At 46.4% G+C, this 20,007-nt stretch overlaps 1 pseudogene; it reads right to left on the bottom strand.

Annotated features, from left to right (window-relative positions):
• Positions 1-2,283: 2,283 nt before the first annotated feature.
• On the bottom strand, positions 2,284-6,885 carry LOC105994218 (annotated as a pseudogene).
• Positions 6,886-20,007: the final 13,122 nt, after the last annotated feature.

The raw sequence follows: 20,007 nt of genomic DNA, 5'->3' as shown, positions 1-20,007 counted from the left end.
CAGGAAAGGGATTCATACAAAATGGTGGTACAGAACTGATGGTGCTCAGGAAGAAAGGAGACACAGATGTAGAGAGACGTCCTGAAAGTGTGAACTCTCCAGAAGTAACGAGTCCAGGCAGGGCTGCATGTCAGCGTGACAACAGGGGGCTCTACTTCCAGTGGACTGCAGGGGTGTGTGGGGTGCAGAGCCTAACCTTGAGCTGAAGAGCTGAGGGACAGAGCCTAGGCCTAGAGTTCAAGCCATGCAGCAGGCCAAAAAAAAAAAAAAGAGGAAAAGCACGTGGAGCATTGCTGAGTGCTGTGGGGGAGGGGAAGCTCAGCGCATGGGTTGTCTTTGATTTGGATCATGTTCAAGACAGAGTTTGAGATGGGTGGAGTGTGGGGTTATCCTGGGGACCGGGTGCTGAGAGGTGGTGGGGTGGGGGCAGGAAAAGCCTGCATCCCCTCAGAAGGCAGGGAGCTGGTGGAGGACACGTGCTGCTCCTAGGTCAGGAGGCTAAGTCCACATCCACACTCTCCAAGGTGACACAGACAGGGAAGACCTCTGAGGACAGGAACACCAGGGGTCAGGAGAGGACCAGGTGTGTGTGAAGTTAATGATGACACCAGACAGCTCCCCAAGGAGACCAGAGCATGCCTGTGCTGGGTGGAATGACTTTGGGCTGGATTAAGGGCTTGGGGGAGGGACAGAATCTGGCTAAAGCCAGTGTCGGGAGAGGGAGTTCAGGGCCTGCAGGGCCTGTGGTTCAAGCCTTTCTGAGGCGGGGTGGTTGTGGGAACTTCAGGATCAGGAGGAGGCGCCTGGCTCAGAGTCCACAGTCCACTCAGCACCTAGCATAGTCCCTGGATGGTTCCTGGAGGCAGGCCTGCCATCTGCTTGCTTTCCTTTTCTGTGCTGTTGTCAGAACTTAAACTCAGGGCCTGGGGCCTGTCCCTGAGCTTTTGTGCTCAAGGCTGGTGACTGTCCCCGGGACATCAATGCTACTTCTGGCTGCAATTCATTCCTTAGAAGAAAAGGGTGGAGGTGGAGAACCCTGGACCAGAGGGCCCTGCCTGTCATTCAGCACAGCAGCCATGACCTGCACCCCAGAGGCTGTGGTAAAGTGATCTCATAACAAGGGACATGAGGAGCCCTGCAGGAAATGTCACAATAGCCAAGCAAGGGACTTTCTCAAGGAGCCTTCGTGTTTTACAAACAACTTTACATTACAAAATGTGCTTTTCAAAGTACACTTAATGTTCTTGTTGAATTAGCAGAGAGTCTAGAGATATGTAACCTAGACCGCCAAGGAAAATCAAGAGTTGTGAAAATAAATGATGTGGAAGAAATAAGCACAGACAAGACTAAGGGAGTAACTGTCAGGAAGGAGCCTTGATGTTTGTGGTCAGTACTACACCATCAGGACTCCCTTCCTTCCTTCCTTCCTTCCTTCCTTCCTTCCTCCCTTTTTCCCTCCCTACCTCCCTCCTTCCCTCTCTCCCTTCCTTCTTTCCTTACTTCCTGCCTGCCTGCCTGCTTTCCTTCCTTCCTTCCTTCTTGCTGTGCTGGCTTGCCATCTCTCTTCTCTGTCTCTCTGTGTGTTTGTGTCTGTCATTCTCCCTTTCCCTCTTTGTGCCATTCCTGGGTCTTGAACTCTGGGCCTCCGTTGTATCCCTGGGATGATTTTGCTCAAGGCTAGCACTCTACCACTTCAGCCACAGCCCCACCTCGATCTTATTTTAATTGGTTTATTGGAGATGAGAGTCTCAGAGAGTTTTCTGCCTAGACTGGTTTGAACTGTGATCATTAGATCCTGCCTCCTCAGGAACTCAGAACTCAGGCATCAACCACCAACACCCAGCTGCTATTTTCTTTACAACTACTTCCTTCTCCATAACAGAAAGGGCTTTAAGAATGATTTGTTTCATTGCATAGGGAACTATTAAAGACAGAAGGAACAAAAAAATCAAAGATTCAAAATGGAATTAGGAAAACATGTTAGGTGAGTTTAACCAGTTTATCTTGAACTTTACACGACCACCACTTATTGGGGCAGATTCTCTGGAGGAAGCTGACATGATCTAATTAGCATTATTTCAAAATCTAACATTTTCGCTTTCATATAGTTTTGTGGGGCAGCACAATAGAGACAGTTGAACACACACACAGATATATAGAACACAAATGCGCAGGTGTGGACATGTGTGCACACATCTATCTCTCAACAGATGACTTTTATCTAGGTGTAGAGATTGTTGAATGGCCAAGCAAAGTTCAGCAGAGATGCAAGCTTTGTGGTCCTTAGGGGAGAACCACTTTCTTTTTCTTTGTGCAGATCAAAAGGAAGCTGCAGGGAGTGGAATGTTCACTCATGAGCAGGAAAGAGCTGAGAGCTGGGAAACAGCCCATAGCAAATGCTGCCATATAGGGCAGCACAGGGCTGGGGTTGGAAATCACAAACAAGCAAATCCACTGGATGCAGTATGTGGTATAAAAGGAGACAAAGTCGATCACCAGAAGGAGGATCCTTATGGTAGCTCTGGACTGAAGACAGGCTCTGGTGGAAACACTGGTCCTCGGGATGTGTTTCATTCTCTGCTTGTGTCTGTACAGGACAAAGAGTGTGGAGGTGCTGGCTCAGAGCATGAGCCCCAGACACAGAACATCAGGGACTGAGAGTATGGCCAAATACAACACATCAGCAGCTGGGTCGTGATGCACGGAGGAACAATATCCATAAGTGATTAAGCTCGTCATATTGTGTGCTTTGGATCCAGTCATGAACATGAGAAAAACAATGCTCACCAGGAGGAAGATCCCCCAGCTGGTGTAGACGGTGGAGACAATGTGCTTGTGGGCTCTCCCCTTCAGCCCTTCCCACCTGGAGTCTCCCTGGCTGATGCTCACAGCAAGGAAGATGCTCTGGGAGCAAGTTCTACTGATCGACACCCCCTGCCAACTCAGTAAAAATAGATCATTTTGCACTCCACATCATTGAAGAAATTTCTCCAGCCCCAAGCCACCATGGTTTGGGGAACACCCCTACACAGAAGACTTAGGAAGTTGCCCACAATTAAGTGCCTAAGAATCAAGTCTGTGGCTCTCATCCTGTTCCCCATGCAGGAAAGGAATAGATAATAGGAGAGAAGATACAAATTACCCACAAACCCAACCACAGTCTGGGCTAAGAAGATCACCCCATAGACACATGGGCATCTCCCATCCTCTCTGTTCCTTGAGTCTCATCCAGAGGCTCTAGCTTGGGAAACTGAGGCAGGCACAGTGGCAAGGGAACTCAACATTCTCCATCCAGCATTCAGAACACTGGAAATACTGTCCTACTGTCTCTCATGTATTAGGAAAAATCCAAATCTATTCACCCATCAGGAAGAGGAAGATGGCATGTTCAGGGAAATTGGTGAACCTGGAGAAATGGCATTAAGGGAAGGTGAGTTGGGTTCTGAGATGAAGGCGGCTGCATTTCTCCTCTGTAGAAGCAGATCTAAGATTCTGAACAAGCAAGGTCCTAGTGGCTCAAGCCTGTAATCCTAGCTACTCAGGGTCTGAGACCTTGGATTCCCAATTCAAAGCCAGCCCAGAGAAGGAAACTCTCTGAGACTCTTCTCTCCAGTTAAGCACCAGCAAATCAGAAGTAGACCTGTGGCTCAAAGTGGTAGAGGGCTAGCCTTGAGCAAAAAGGGCTCAAGGAACATGGGCAAGCCCCAAGTTCAAGTTTTCTGACTGACTAAAGAAAAAAAATTGAAACATGGGAGACATTTCCTGGGGTCAATTGCCTTTATACCTCAATACGCTGGCTGCGGGAGTCAGTTCCAATATCACCCTTTCCTAAACACGGAGCCTACATTTCACAGAAGAAATACCAGGAAGATGAACCAGGGCAGTGGTGGGGATGGTGCGAGTGAAGGTGGAGGTGGATTTCAGAGACAGAGAGGGGGCAATTTTAGGTTCAAATGCCATTATAGAGTCACTGATGTGAACACATGGTTCCCAGAACCTGGATGATCAGGATTTCTCTTCACTTGTAATAAACCAGGACAGACTCTGTGAGGGAGAGGAAGTTAGGAACCAACAGGGCTTGGGGGTGGGGGACCTAGAACCCCAGTTCTTTTCACTGTCCTATCCCATTCCTATCATTCCCTGTTTCTTTGTCATGCAACCCGGTTCAATCTGGAATCCCTGCTCTTAACGTGATCCCTTACCCAGAGTGTGGAACCTGGGGTCTCTCCTGCAGGCTGTGCCTCTCCAGTGGCAGTGAACACAAGTGCTTGCCTCTTCTCTCAGGATGTGTATGGCAGGGCAGTCATTTCTGATCTACAGAGGACTCCTTAGATAGGGGTCCAGGAGGCTGGCAGCTGAGGTCATCTCCCATGGGAATGGTGATTTTCCCTTCACCTGGGGTGGCAAACCAAGTTCTCAGAAAACTTTTTCTTTTTCCCCATGTGACAATTATTAAGACACTTTTCACTTTCTCGTGGGTGCTTCTCCAGGGGGCAGGTTAGTGATGCAGTCGCATATCTCTCCTGGATCCCAGTAGGCCAGCAGGAGACACTGAGACCCAACAGGAAATGACTGTCTGTAAACAATCTCAGCGGTGTGTAAGCCATGTGTCCCCAAAGTTTCTAACCCAAAGTGTCCTTTCTCTTTTTTTCCAGTTCTCAGACTTGAACTCAGGGCTTGGGCACTGTTCCTGAGCTGCTTTTGCTCAAGGCTAGCACTCTACCATTGGTGCCACAGCACCACTTCTGGCTTTTTCTATGTATGTGCTGCTGAGGAATTGAACTTAGGGCTTCATGCATACTAGGCAAGCACTCTATCACTGAGCCACCTTACCAGCCCTCTTCATCTCAGTCTGCTTTTGTTTTATCAGCATATATACTGTTAGAAATCTAAAATAGAACCTTGTACTGATGCAATTTCAGGAGCCTGATATCAGAGAATCAAGGTTCAAAGCCAGCCTGGTGAAGAAAGCACATGAGATTCTTATCTCCAATTCTTATCTCCACTCTCTGTTGGTAGAGTGCCAGCCTGGAACAAAAAAGCTCAGCAACAGCATCCAGGCCCAGAGTTCAAACCCCTGGACTGGCACAACAGAATGGAAATAGAATGAGACATTTCTGTGCAGGAGTTTCTTTGGCAATAATGGCCATTTTTTCTAAAAACATTTTCATTCCAAGAGACCTCATTTGGAGATGAGAGGTAAGCATTTCATGCATATTCCTGAAAGCAGGGGGACAAGCGATCTCTTTTCATACCTGGTAGTTAATGAGGAGTTAACTTCAATCTCTAAGTCCATACTCATTTTCATCATTATTAGTGGTGATTTTGAAGCAGGATTTTGTCACTATCCCCAGGAGAGGATCAGTAGTGTCTCTATACCCTGGGTTTTTGGTCTACTTCATTGCATGTGACTCCATTCCTCACCTGGACCCTTCCTGTCTTGCTGACAATTCCTGGCCCTGTTCTTGCCTGTTTCAAGAACATGTATTTGCCTTTCTGTGTCTCACTTCTTGCATTTTCTACAGCGATCTGTACTTGCACAGATGTGGCAGCAGATGACAGGATTTCCTTCTTGTTCCTGGCTTAGTCATAATTTGTGATAGAAATAGGCTAAATCTTCTTTATGCATTCATTCAGAGTTGGGCCTGTGACTCCACTGCTCTGAATCTGGCTGACTTTGCTCCACATGACCATTTCCAGTGTCACTTGTTAGTAATCTGTGATAGTACTAAAAAAGCTAAAGTTATAAAATGTGGGGGATGGTTTAACTCCCAACCCCTGTATGTGCCAAAAGCCCTAATTGACAATAACTTTTGATCTAACACCAGCTACATGAAATTTATCTGTTCAAGAAAAAAGTTTGTAAAAGTGAGAGTGTGTTTCTATTAACATCTGTCTGAAGGCCTGCACAGGTGACTTAGACATTGTTAGGGTCACTAGAGGTCACATTCCTAAAGATGCTATTACAAACCAGAGTGCTAAACAAACTACACTGCTGTAGCCAAAAAAAGTCTGTGCATTTGTCAAAAGTTAAAATATTGTTCTTAATGACATCTAACCCTGGTAACCTCTTTGTAAAATAGACTAAGGTTATAGGTTCCTGGCTAGGTAGGATCAACACCACTGAGTCAGCTTGAAGAATTTACAGAAGATGAATCTTTGCCCATCATCCCCTTTTTAGAACAAGGGACCAGAATCATAAAAAAAAATGTGGCAAAATACACAGAAGCAAAAGACATGGAAAATAGTAGTACAGGCCTGAGCCTTCTAAATCTGCCTAGAAAATCAGCCCTATTAAAAGAACTATCTAGTTAAAAAGGTTGTCAACTTGGTAAATTGTCCTGGGCTATTATTAAAATAGTCTCCAAAACTAATGGGGCAAGAGGTGGGGGCTGGGCCTCTGTACAGGTTCTGAGTGCTGGTGTTTGCACTCTCCATATCAGCACCAGTTCCTTGTAGGTCTTTTACTTTGCTGTTCTGTGGGCATCCCGTGTAGCTCTGGGCTCCCCTTGTGGGGCCAGTTCCGAGTTTGGGGGTTTCTCCATTTATCGCAGTTGGCAGGTCTGACACTGGTACCTCAGGCGGCTTCTGCATGGGTTATCTGCAGGCAGCTCCCTGTGTCTCTGGGACCCTGGCAGCCCCCGCTGGGTCGTCCTCCCAATTGGCGGGTCTGACACTGGTACCTCAGGCGGCTTCTGGGTGGGTGATCTGCAGGCATTTCCTTGTGTCTCTGGGACCCCAGTGCGCCCACCGGGTCGTCGCAATCGGAGTATCTGACACTGGTACCTCAGGCAGCTTCTGCACTATCTGCAGGCAGCTACCTGAGTCTCTGGGACTCCGGTAGCCCCTGCAGAGCTGGCTGGCAGCGGCTTGAAGTGCTGCCATTGCCGGGCGGCTTTGGCGGGATGGAGCCTCTCTGCTTGGATGGAGACTAAGGGGTGGGGGTGGGATCTTCGTGGATACTCCCAGCTGGTAGGTTTCTCTGTTTGTAGCGATCAGTAGGTCTGCAAACTGGTACCTCAGGCAGCTTCTACATGGGTGATCTGCAGGCAGCCCCCTGTGTCTCTGGGACTCTGGCAGACCCACTGGGCCGGCTGGCCGTGGCTTGGTTCACTGCCACATGGCCAGTGAAGGTTGGGGGAGGGGTCTTCGCTCCTCTCTGTTCTGAAATTCTTCTTTTCCTCTCTTTCTTTTTTGTTATTTTCCACTTCCTGTTGTTTTCTGAGTGTTCATCTTTTTGTTTTTGTCGGTCTCTTGGGTAGATTAAGCATTGGAATTTGAACTGTCTTTTTGGTTGGGGAGAGCTGTGGCATTTCCCTACTTCCCCGTCGCCATCTTGGTCTCCCCCCTCTACACCGTTATATGTTATAGACTGTGAGAGACGATTTGTTCCAGGAAAGTTAGAATGAACTTTTTACTTTAAATGAGCCTCATTATTCTACAATACTACAAATTCTACAAATTCTACATACTGTAAAAATCGGGAAATTATGTAATCACTTAATCACAATTAAAAAAAAAGGACCTTGGGGATGGTAGGGAGGGAAGGGGGAAAACAATGGAGGGGGAAACAATGCTCAATCGGAAGTGTACTCATTACCTTGCTCATGTAACTATAACCCTCTCCATAGTATCTTTACAATAAAAAAAATAAATAAAAAACTAGTGGGACCACAGCCTGCCAAGCCTATGTATTACTTGTATCCTTAACCAGTCTGTGTAGAAATTTACAGCCCAGCACGAGGTGTGACAGTCCTTTGGAGCCACTGAGAGACCCTGCTGCTACTGTTGCTACAGCCTGACAGTTCCCTGGAGGAAATCTACATTGTTTCCCTGACCACCTCCACGGTGGAAAAAATAGACTAAACACCTGCCTGATTCCAACTTTTGGATGGCTTCTCTTTGTCCATGTTACCATATACCTACTCTAATTTTATTATGGCTACGTCTCTTGCTGGGGAGACTAGAAAACATTGTATTGCTCCTTCCCTACACTGCTTTGCCACTATGGGACTTCCTAAACATATGTCGGACAAGCTTTTCAAACTTTTTGTAAATCTTACCAGATTTTTCACTCTATAGGTATTCCCTATATTCCTCAAGAACAAGAAATTGTTAAACAAACCAATGGACTGTTAAAACACCAAATTTTTAAATTAAAAGGAGGGAATTATACCCCGTCTCTCCTGTTAATATTCTTTTCATGCTTTATTTGTATTAAATTTCTTAAGCTTAGATTGTAATGTCCTTTCCACAGCACAGCGGTTTTGCAAAAAAAAAACAGAGCAAAGAGCTTTTGCCCAAGTTAAGTGGAAGGATCCTTTAACAGGTGATTGGCACGGGGCCCGATCTGGTTTTAACTTGGGGTCGAGGAAATGTTTGTGGTTTTTCGCAGGAAGAAAATAAATCCCGCTGGTTGCCTGAGCATTTCGTTAGGAATGTGGAGGCTCATTCAGATGACACGAATGCTGACACATTGGGCTTATGTGCCGGATCCCCTGATTGTGTACCCTACAACTTGGGAGGGAATTGAAGTACTCATTCACATCAATACATCAGCATACAGTACAACCCCCTATCCCTTCATCCAGCACACCAAGATGGAAAATATCTCAGCTTGAGGCATTGGAACTCCTTTATGCTTTACCACCAGCTCTAAGGCTCCATTCCAGGCTGTATTATAATGCTATCCATGACTCATAAAGTTTGGATCCTGGACAAAAATATAAGATCTACACTATGCAGATGACATATTTGCCAACTGAACACCCAGTTTATACAAATTCTACTCCATCCTATATGATACCCTGTTGCATTAATTCTTCACAAATAGTAGTATGTACAGGAAAGCCTCATCCAATAAGGTGCAGGCATGTACAGCCATTTGTTACCAATATTTCTGGAACTAACTCTCAATTAATGGACTGGGCTGGAGCTAATCTTACTAATAAATACAATCTTGGACTGCGGTGGATGAATAGGCATCCTCAGCATCATGTTTGGATGCTAGTGGCTGCACTCAACAACATAACCTGTCCCAATTAATCCCTCTTAAAAAATATTATGAGTTGTGTATCACCACCCATGTCATTATTTATGGACTGTTTAATATATCTGTGGGAGCTAATTATTTTAATGTTACCTGCTCTAATTGTTCTTTTACTAATGGCTTGTATAACAGCATAACTGAATCCATACTTATTGTTAGACAACCAACTTTTGTTATGCTTCCTGTAAATATTTCTGAAACTTGGTATGAAGATTCTGTGCATTCAGGTGTTGAGACAATTGAAAGAACGAAAGAGCCCTCGTTGATTTGTTGGGCTACTTTAGCTGATGTTTTGGCCTTTATTTCATTAGCTGCCTCCACAGCAGCAGCTGCTGTGATGCTAACACAAAATGTACAAACTGCCCATTATCTTAATCAGCTTGCTCATAATACTACCCAAGCCCTACCTCTGGACTCTAAAGTGGCAAAAACTGCTAAATAAACTAATCAATTTCAATGCTATATTCCTTCCCTAACTTATGTTAAAGGATTGCTAATGTCATTGCTTGGCCTGGGAATGCTTTTTCTGATGGTTTTTCTATGCCTTCCTTTTATTATACGTGCACTCCAAACTCTCTTATGAGTTTAGCCAGCCAGCTATATAAGATCAAGCTCAATATAAATGAATCCCCCCCCCCCCACCAAGAGGAACTGCTGCCAGAGACCGGTAAGAGGGGGTGCCAGTCTGACGAACCTAAGACAGGGCCTTCAGCTGCAATCAGTAGTTCCCAGGGACGGGTAAGGCAGACAAGGTGATCCACCCAATCTCAGACAGGCGGGTTCCCTTCTTTAAACAAAGATGGGGGAGATGTTGGGAGCCAACAGTAAATTTTGTATTTTTTTGGTGGGGGTCCGGTCATGGGGCCTGAACTCTGGGCCTGGGCGCTGTCCCTCAGCTCTTCAGCTCAGGCTAATGCTTTCCCACTTCAGCCACAGTGCCACTTCTGGCTTTTTTTCTTTTTGCTTACATGGTGCTGAGGAATCTAACCCAGGGTCCCTGTTATAGAGGACATCACTGTGAGTCTCCTTTATAGCTTTATATCATTTTTTTTTTGGTTACTCATGTGGATTGAACTCTGGTCCTGGCTGCTGTGCCTCAGCTCTTCAGCTGAGGACGAGCACTCTACCACCTGAGCCACAGCCTCACTTCTGGTTTTCTGGTGGTTTATTGGAGATAAGAGTCTCATGGACTTTCCTGCCCTGGCTGGCTTTGAACCATCATCCTCAGGTCTTAGCCTTCTGAGTAGCTAAGATGATAGGAGTGAGCTATGGGCGCGCAGCTAGGTTTGTCTTTTAAAGTCTAAATTATACCTGAAAAAAACATATTTATGTTTCTTGTCTGGCTTGTTTTCCTTCCCAAGATGTATGATGAATTCCAGTTCCATCCATTTTCTTGCAGGTGCTAGGATTTGTTCTTCATGGAATGTTTCTTTTAATTGAACAGGCAAATACACGAGATAGAAAGGAGTAGATGGCAATAGATAGTATATTAAAAATTTGGAGCTATTTGGTGGTGGGGAATTGGTATCCAACATAAAGCTGACAGTATTTTCTGGATCTGTATACACCTGCCCGAACTGTAAAGCAGTGACCCGGCTATATCCTGTGCCTGTCAGCCAGGAGGGAGAAATGGACCAGCCCAGTTATAAACCAACACTGCATAGAGATGACACTTCACCAGCCAAGACTGAAAACTGAAAGTTCCAGGTGGAAAACTACCCAAGCCAATGGGAACTGACCTGAAAGGGAGCCCCAGTTGCTTGTCCCACGAGAGCAGGAGAGACATCAAACCCAAGTTAGGTTGATGAGATAAAGCCGTCACGGTCTGCTGACAGCGAGCCAGCACACAGATGCCTACTGCAGTCCCGGTTTCATGAACTAGTACTACTTGATGCCATGGACCTGTAAGTCCAGACCAATGTAGGATGTTGGCTTAAGACCCCCTCTCATCAAGTGATAGGCTGCCCAGCCCAAAGTCAGCCATAAGCCTTAAGGATCAAATGAAGGAACAAGTTTACAAATTCAAGAATCAAAACCATACCACAACTTTCCAGAACCTCCGGGATGCAGCAAAAGCTTCTCTGAGGGAATTTACAGCTGTGAGGGCCTGGCAGTAAAAAAGTCAGGTGTCCCAAATGCCATCGATGGTGAAGCACAGTCTAAAATCAAACCCAGAATGGTGGATAGAAAGATAATCATAAAAATCAAGATAGAGCCAGTGAGGCACTGATGGCTGCTCACCACTAATCAGAAGTATTTCAGAACCTCAGATCTGAGGATTGTGGTTCAAAGGCAGCAGAAAAGTCCACCAGGCTCATTTTCTTTTTTTTATTTTTCGGGTTCCGTCATGTGGCCTGAACTCTAGACCTGGGCGTTGTCCCTCAGATCTTCAGCTCCAGGCTAGTGCTCTACCATTTGAGCCACAGTGCCACTACCGGCTTTTTTCTTTTTTCTTATGTGGTGCTGAGGAATCGAAACCAGGACCTCAGGCATGCAAACAAGAGCTCTACCACTGAGCTACCCTTCCAGTCCCACAAGGCTCATTTTCAATAAACTATCCCCAGAATGTATAAAGCAGAGCTGTGGCTCAAGTGGTAGCTCACTAGCCTGGAGCTAACGAAGCTTAGCAACAATGCCCAGGCCCTGAGTTCAAGCCCTAGGACAGGCACACACATAAACACACACACACACACACACACACACACACAAATAAGGGTAAAAATGAGATCTGAGGACCATGGTTCAAAGCCAGCCGAGGCAGGAAAGTCCATGAGACTCATCTCACCAGAAAACTGGAAGTGGCAACTGTGGCTCAAGTGATAGAGTGTCTGCCTTGAGCTGCAAAGCTGAGGAACGGTGCCCAGGCCCAGAATTAAAGCCTCAGGACTGACAAAAAAAATCAGTGAAGGTAAGAAGTTTCCTTGATAGCTAAGACTGATAAGCCTTCATCCAAGAACAGTGAAGGCATCAACTAAGAAAACTAGAATATCATAACAGTTTAAATTCAAATTGTCACTGGGGAATATATTAGAAAATTAGTCCAACACATTAGAAAACATACAGGAAATGGATTCAGTCTTTGCACGTTGGACCCATCAGGTTTGATCCAAGATGACTTTAATCACTTAACTTCATCTGTAATCAAGCAGTATATCAATTCACCAATGCCCCTCAGACAGGTTCAAAAACTAGGAAAGGAAGAAGGCTACCAAACTCCCTCTTATACCAAAATGAGAACAGACTAGAGACAAGATTAGACACCTGGGGCTGGGAAGGTGGCTCAGTGGTAGAGTGCTTGCCTTGCATTCCTGAGACCCTGGGTTTGATTCCTCAGCACCACATAAGCAAAAAGAAAAAAGCTGGAAGTGGCACTGTGGCTCAAGTGGTAGAGCGCTAGCCTTGAGCTGAAGAGCTGATGGACAGCGCCCAGTCCCAGAGTTCAGGCCCCACGACTGGACCAAAAAAAAAAAGATTAGACACCTATTTCCTTGAAGTGCACATATGTAAAATATTTCATAACATACCTGCAAGTAATTTCAACAATGCATTGAAAGATCATGCACCATGCCCACATTGCATTCCACCCATAATTGCAAGTGTGGCTCAACCCGTCCTGGACAATTTGAAGAGTAAGATCCTGGACACCTGTGGCTCATCCCTGTCATCCTAGCTACTGAGGCTGAGATCTGAGGATCACAGTTCAAAGCCAGCCTGGGCAGGAAAGTCCAGGAGACTCTTCAATTCCCTATCAGAAAACTGGAAAGGGCACTAAGCTCCACGTGATTCAGTGCTAGCCATGAGGAAAAGAGCCCAGGGACAGTACCCAGGCCCTGAGTTTAAGCCCCACTACTGATTCCCCTTCCCCCCCCCAAAAGTCATTATACCAAGAATCCATCTGCTTTAAAGGTTTCTCCGCCAAGGCACTATCAGCTGTAAGAAGTGAGTAATTAGGTATTTTAAAGAAGGAGAAACAATGGGAAGATAGATACAGTCTGGCAGGGACCTGACAAGCAAGGAGTGTGCTGTGTGCAATAGTGGCCACCATCATGCCAGGACTCGGATCTGACCCATGAACACAAGTCAGGTGGTGCCTGTGTTAGGTGTCAGTCAATGGTTACTCCCAGATCTGACCTGGCATTAATGATTCCCCCAAAAACCTCCCCAGGACTTTCTTGGCTCTTCCGGATTCCGCTGGTTTGGTCACAATGGCTGCTATTTGCCAGGCTGGTGGTTTTGAGAGGATGGCAACCATAGTGTGGCCTGCTCTACCAATAGGAGGTGCACAAGGAATGGGCCCAGAGTTCCCAAGCTAAGGATGCAGGGAGTGGGGGGGGGGAGCTGACCTCCCAGCCGGTTCACAGGCTGAGTGCCACCTTTGTGTCACAATCCATTTTTCCTGGAAGGCTTTGTCAGGAGCTTCAACTCATCCCCACGAGTGAGAGATGAGCGTGTCTCATCTCTCCATATTGAGCATAGTCCCCAGGTGCTGCTGTGAATGAAGTCAAGTCAGGAGCTGGCTGTGAGCTCTGGCAGGCAGGTGTGAGGCAGGGGAGCAGGAGTCGGGGGTCTGGCCACCGCGTGGCAAGGACATAGGGAACAGGAAAGGGATTCTTACAAGATGGTGGCGCAGAACTGATTGTGCTCAGGAAGAAAGGAGACAGAGATGGAGAGAAACATCCTGAATGTGCAAACTCTCCAGAAGAAAAGAGTCCAGGCAGGGCTGCATGTCAGCGTGACAACGGGAGGCAGTGCTTCCAGAGGACTGCAGGAGTGCATGGGGTGCAGAGCCTAACCTTGATCTGAAGAGCTGAGAGACAGTGCCTCGGTCCAGAGATCAAGCCATATGGCAGACCAAAAAAAAAAAAAAGGAGGAAAAGCACGTGGAACATTGCTGAGCGCTGTGGGAGAAGGGAAGCACAGGGCGTGGGTTGTCTTGGATTTGGATCTTGCTCTAGACAGTGTGAGGTGGGTGGAGGGTGGGGTGCTTCTGGGGAGCAGGTGCTGAGAGGGTGCGGGGTGGAGGCAGGGAAAGCCTGCATCCCCTCAGATAGCAGGGAGCTGGTGGAGGATTCATGCTGCCTCTAGGTCAGGAGGGTAAGTCCACATCCCTGCTCTCCTAGGGGACTTAGATGGGGAGGATCTCTGGGGATGGGAACACCAGAGGTCAGGAGAGGACCAGGTGTGCTTGAGGTTAATGATGACACCAGCAGCTGCCCAAGGAGACCCCAGCACACATGTGCTCGGTGGAATGACTTTGAGCTGGATTAAGGGCATGGGGTGTGGAGTGAATCTGACTAAAGCGAGTGTTGGGGGAGGGAGTACAGGGGTGGCAGGGCCTGTGGTTCAAGCCTATCTGTGGTGGGCTGGCTGTGGGGATTTCAGGATCAGGAGGAGGCGCCTGGGTCAGAGCCCACAGTCCACTCAGCACGTGGCATAGTCCCTGGATGGTTCCTGGAGGCAGGCCTGCCATCTGTTTGCTTTCCTTTTCTGTGCTGGTCCCAGGAATTGAACTCAGGGCCTGCGTCCTGTCCCTGAGCTTTTGTGCTCAGGGCTGGTGACTGTCCAAAGGGCATCAGTGCTACTTCTGGCTTGCTGTCACCCTGAAATTCATTCCTAAGAAGTAAAGGGTGGAGGTGGAGAACCCTGAACTGGATGGCCATGCTTGTCATTCAGCACAGCAGTCCTGACTTGCACCCAAGAGGCTGTGGTATAGTGACCTCAAAACAAGGGACATGAGGAGCACTGCAGGAAATGTCACAATAGCCAAGCAAGGGACTTTCTCAAGGAGCCTTCATGTTTTAAAAACAACTTTGCATTAAAAAAATATGCTTTTCAAAAGTACACTTAATGTTCTTGTTGAATTAGCAGAGAGTGTAGAGATATATAACATAGACTGTCAAGGAAAATCAAGAGTTGTGAAAATAAATTATGTGAAAGAAATAAGCACAGACAAGACTAAGGGAGTAACTGTAAGGAAGGAGCCTTGAAGTTTGTGGTCAGGGCTACACCAGCAGGACTCCCTTCCTTCGTTGCTTCCTTCGTTGCTTCTGCCCTTCCTTCCTTCCTTCCTTCCTTCCTTCTTTCGTTCCTTCGTTCCTTCATTCCTTCCTTCTTTCCTTCCTTCCTTCTTCTTTGCTGGCCTTCCATCTCTCTTCTCTGTCTGTCTCTATTTATCTATACGTCTGTTTCCCTCATTCTCTCTTTCCTTCTTTGTGCCACTCCTGGGGCTTGAACTCTGGGCCTCCGTTCAATCCCTGGGATGATTTTGCTCAAGGCTAATGCTCTACCACTTCAGTCACAGCACCACCACCATTTTTTTAAATTGGTTGATTCGAGATGAGAGTCTCAGAGTATTCTGCCTAGACTGGTTTGAACTGTGATCCTTAGTTCCCCCCTCCTCAGGAACTCAGGATACAGGCATCAACAACCAACACCCAGCTGCTATTTTCTTTCCAACTACTTTCTTCTGCAGAACAGAAAGGGCTTTAAGAATTATTTGCTTCATTGCATAGGGAACTATTAAAGAAAAAATACATCAAAAAATTCTAAATGGAATTACAAAAACATGTTAAGTGAGTTTAAACAGTTTATCTTGAATTTGACATGACTACCAATTAAGGGGTATATTCTCTGGAGGAAGTTGACACAACCTAATAAGCATTATTTCAAAATCTCACATTTTCACTTTCATATAATTTTGTGGGCCAGCACAATAGAGACAGATGAACACACACACAGATATATAGCACACAAATACACAGGTGTAGATGTTTGTGCACACCTCTATCTCTAAGCAGATGATTTTTATCTAGGTGTGGAGATTGTTGAATGGCCAAGCAAAGTTCAGCACAGATGCAAGCTTGTTGGTCCTCAGGGGAGGACCACTTTCTTCTTCTTGGTGCAGGTGAAGAGGAGGCTGCAGGGAATGGAGTGTCCGCTCATGAGTAGGAAAGGCCTGAGGTCTGGGAAACAGCCCATAGCAAATGCTGCCATATGGTGCAGCACAGGGCTGGGTTGTAAAGCACAGACAAGCAAATCTGACAGATGAAGGACACAGTCTAAAAGGAGACAAAGGCCCTCACAAGGAGGAGGATGCTTATTATGGCTCTGGACTCGAGAGAGGCTCTGGTGGAGACACTGGTCCTCTGGATTTGTCCCTTTCTCTGCTTGTCTCTGTACAGGACAAAAAGGATGGAGGTGCTGGCCCAGAGCATGAATCCCAGACACAGAACATCAGGCACTGAGAGCATGGCCACGTACAACACATCAGCAGGTGGATTGTGACACATGGAGGAACCGTATCCATAGGCCTTTAAGCTTGTCATGTTGTCCTGTGCTTTGGGCCCAGTCATGAACATGAGATTAACAATGATCAGCAGGAGGAAGACCCCCCAGCTGAGGTAGACGGTGGAGACAATGTCTTGTGGGCTCTCCCCTTCAGCCCTGCCCACCTGGAGTCCCCCTGACTGATGCTGACAGCAAAGAAGATGCTCAGGGAGCAAGTGCTACTGATCTACACCCCCCTGCACACTCGGTGAAGATAGAAGACCATTTTGCGCCCTATATCATTGAAGAAATTTCTCCAGCCCATGCCACCATAGTTTGGGGAACACCCCTACACAGAAGACTTAGGAGGTTGGCCACAATTAAGTGCCTAAGAATCAAGTCTGTGGCTGTCCTGTTCCCCATGCAGGAAAGAAATAGATAATGGGAGAGAAGAGACAAATTACCCACAAACCCAAACACAGTCTGGGCTAAGAGGATCACCTCCTTAGATACATGGGCATCTCCCATCCTCTCTGTTCCTTGAGTCTCATTCAGAGGCTCTGGCTTGGGAAACTGAGGCCTGCATGGTGCCAAGGGAACTCAACATTCTCCATCCAGAATTCAGACCACCGGAAATACTGTGCTACTGTCTCTCATGTATTAGGAAAAATCCAATTCTATTCATCCATCGGGAAGAGGAAGATGGCATGTTCAAGTAAATGGGTGAACCTGGAGAAATGGCATTAAGGGAAGATGAGTCTGGTTCTGAGGTGAAGGCAGCTGCATTTCTTCTCTGTAGAATCAGATCTAAGATTCTAAACAATCAAGGCCCTAGTGGCTCAAGACTAATCCTAGCTACTCAGGGGCTGAGACCTTGGATTCCCAATTCAACCCAGCCCAGAGAAGGAAAGTCTCTGAGACTCTTCTCTCAAGTTAAGCACCAGCACACCCAAAGTAGATCTGTGTCTCAAAGTGGTAGAGGCCTAGCCTTGAGCAAAAAGGGCTGAAGGAACATTGGCAAGACTCAAATTCAAGCTCTCTGACTGACTAAAGAAAGAAACTTGAAACATGACTGACATGTTCCCAGAGTCATGTGCACTTATACTTCAATACACTGGCTCCAGGAGTGGGTCCCAAGTGTCATCCTTTCCTAAGCACGGAGCCTACATTTCACAGAAGAAATACCAGGAAGATGAACCAGGTCTGCGTTGGAGATGTTGGGTGTTAAGAAGCAGGTGGATGTCAGAGACAGATAGGAGGCAATTTTAGGTTCAAATGCCATTCTAGAGTCGCTTATGAGAATACATCTTCCCCAGCCCCTGGACAATCAGGATTCCTCCTCACTTGTCATAAGCCAGGACAGACTCTGTGAGGGGAGACGAAGTTAGGAACCAACAGGGCTTGGGGGAGAGAGGCCTAGAACCCCAGTTCTTTTCACTGTCCTAGCCCATTCCTATCCTTCCCTGTTTCTTTGTTATGCAACTGGGTTCAATCCAGAATCCCTGCTCCTAAGGTGATCCATCCCTTACCCAGAGTGTGGAACCTGGGGTCTCTCCTGCAGGCTGCGCCTCTCCAGTGGCAGTAAACACATGTGCTTGCCTCTTCTCTCAGGATGTGTGTGGCAGGGTGGGTCGTTTCTGAGATGCACATGGGCACTTCAGAGCTGCAGAGGGCTCCTTAGATAGGGTTCCAGGAGTGCGGCAACTGAGGTGGTCTCCCACGGGAGCAGTGATTTTCCCTTCACCTGGGGTGGAAAGCCAAGTTCTCAGAAAGCTTTTCCTTTTCCCCCATGTGACAATTATCAACACACTTTTCACTTTCTCATGGGTGCCTCTCCAGGGGGCAGAGGAGTGGTGCAATCGCTTACCTCTCCTGGATCCCAGTAGGCCGGTAGGAGACACTGAGGGCCAACTTGTGATGACTGACTGTAAACAACCTCAGCGGTGTGTAAGCCATGTGTCCCCAATGTTTCTTTCCCAAAGTGTCCCCTCACTTTTTTTCCAGTTCTGAGACTTGAACTCAGGGCTTGGGCACTGTTCCTGAGCTGCTTTTGCTCTAGGCTAGCACTCTACCTACCATTGGCACCACAGCACCACTTCTGGCTTTTTCTATGTATGTGCTGCTGAGGAATTGAACCCAGGGCTTCATGTATGCTAGGCAAGCACTCTACCACTGAGCCACCTTCCCAGCCCTCCTCATTTCAGTCTCCTTTTGTTTTATCATTATATATACTGTTAGAAAAGAAAAATGGATCCCTGTACTGATGCAATCTCAGGAGCCTGATATCAGAGAATCAAGGTTCAAAGCCAGCCTGGTGAAGAAAGCTCATGAGATTCTTATCTCCAATTCTTATCTCCACTCTCTGGTGGTAGAGTGCCAGTCTGGAATGAAAGAGCTCAGCAACAGCATCCAGGCACAGAGATCAAATCCTGGACTGACACAAAAAAGAAAGAAAATAGAGTGAGACATTCGTGTACAGGAGTTCCTTTGGCAATAATGGTCATTTTTTTTTCTAAAAATATTTTCATCCCTAGAGTCCCCATTTGGAGATTAGAGGTAAGCATTTCCTGCATATTCCTGAAAGCAGGGTGATGAGTGATCTCTTTTCATGCCTGGTTGTTTCTGAGGAGGTAGCTTCATTCTCTCATTCCCTATCCATTTTCATCATTATCAGTGGTGATTTTGAAGCAGAAACTTGTCACTGTGCTCAGGAGAGGATCAGCAGTGACTCCTCACCCTGGGTTTCTGGTCTACCCCATTGCATGGACTCCATTCCTCACCTGGACCCTTCTGGCCTTGATGACAATTCCTCTGCCCAGTTCTTCTCTGTTTCAAGAACGTGCATTTCCCTTTGTCTGTCTGACGTCTTGCATTTTCTACAGGGATCTGTATTTCTGCAGATGTGGCAGCAGATAAATCGATTTCCTTCTTGTTCCTGGCCTAGTCGTACTTTGTGATGGAAATAGGCTACATAGTCTTTTTTTTTGTGTGAAACATCTTTTTCTTAAACAGCAAACCAGAAATGCAACACAATTTTAAATATTTGTAAATTTAAGTCACAAAAGGGATTCAAAATGTTTGCAGTATGACTATTACATCTTCATACACTTAAAGTCATTTATGAAATCATATACAAATGCATAAGATTATCCAATGATTAAAGCAGTTCAAATCTAGTAACTGTAAGCTATATTAGTGGATCTCATTTCCTAGTATAACATCTTATTATTACCTCTGATATTTGTTGGGAGCTGACTGTATAGTTCTAAGATCACCTTGACCCCTGTGCTCAGTTCAAGGCACCTACAAGGAGCTGGCTTACTTAAAAAACATCAGGTGCCTGGGATTGCTTTGCTATGTCTGCAGAGTTTGTTTTACTTTCTACCAGTTGACCTTGTCTTGTTTTACTGCACTCTGTTTTTATTGAAATTTTCCTTGTTTTTCCGGACTATTGTAACCTTATGTTACCTCTTGACTTCTAATAGTATATATTAGGGAAAGTTAAAAATAAACAGTGCTGCAGTCTTGAGCTGTAGACCTCCCAACCCCATCCTTTGTCTTATGTCTTTATTTTTCTCGTCCTCGCCCCCTAATTCAGGATTCCCTTTCATTGCCTGCAGGCTCCGACAAGTGGCGCCCGATCAGGGACCTGAAAACCTGGGATCAAGGCAGAGGACTCCGCAAAGGTAAGA

Source organism: Dipodomys ordii, unplaced genomic scaffold, assembly GCF_000151885.1.
Source record: "Dipodomys ordii isolate 6190 unplaced genomic scaffold, Dord_2.0 Scaffold105, whole genome shotgun sequence".
Taxonomy (NCBI): domain Eukaryota; kingdom Metazoa; phylum Chordata; class Mammalia; order Rodentia; family Heteromyidae; genus Dipodomys; species Dipodomys ordii.
This window is presented reverse-complemented; position numbering and strand designations above follow the sequence as displayed.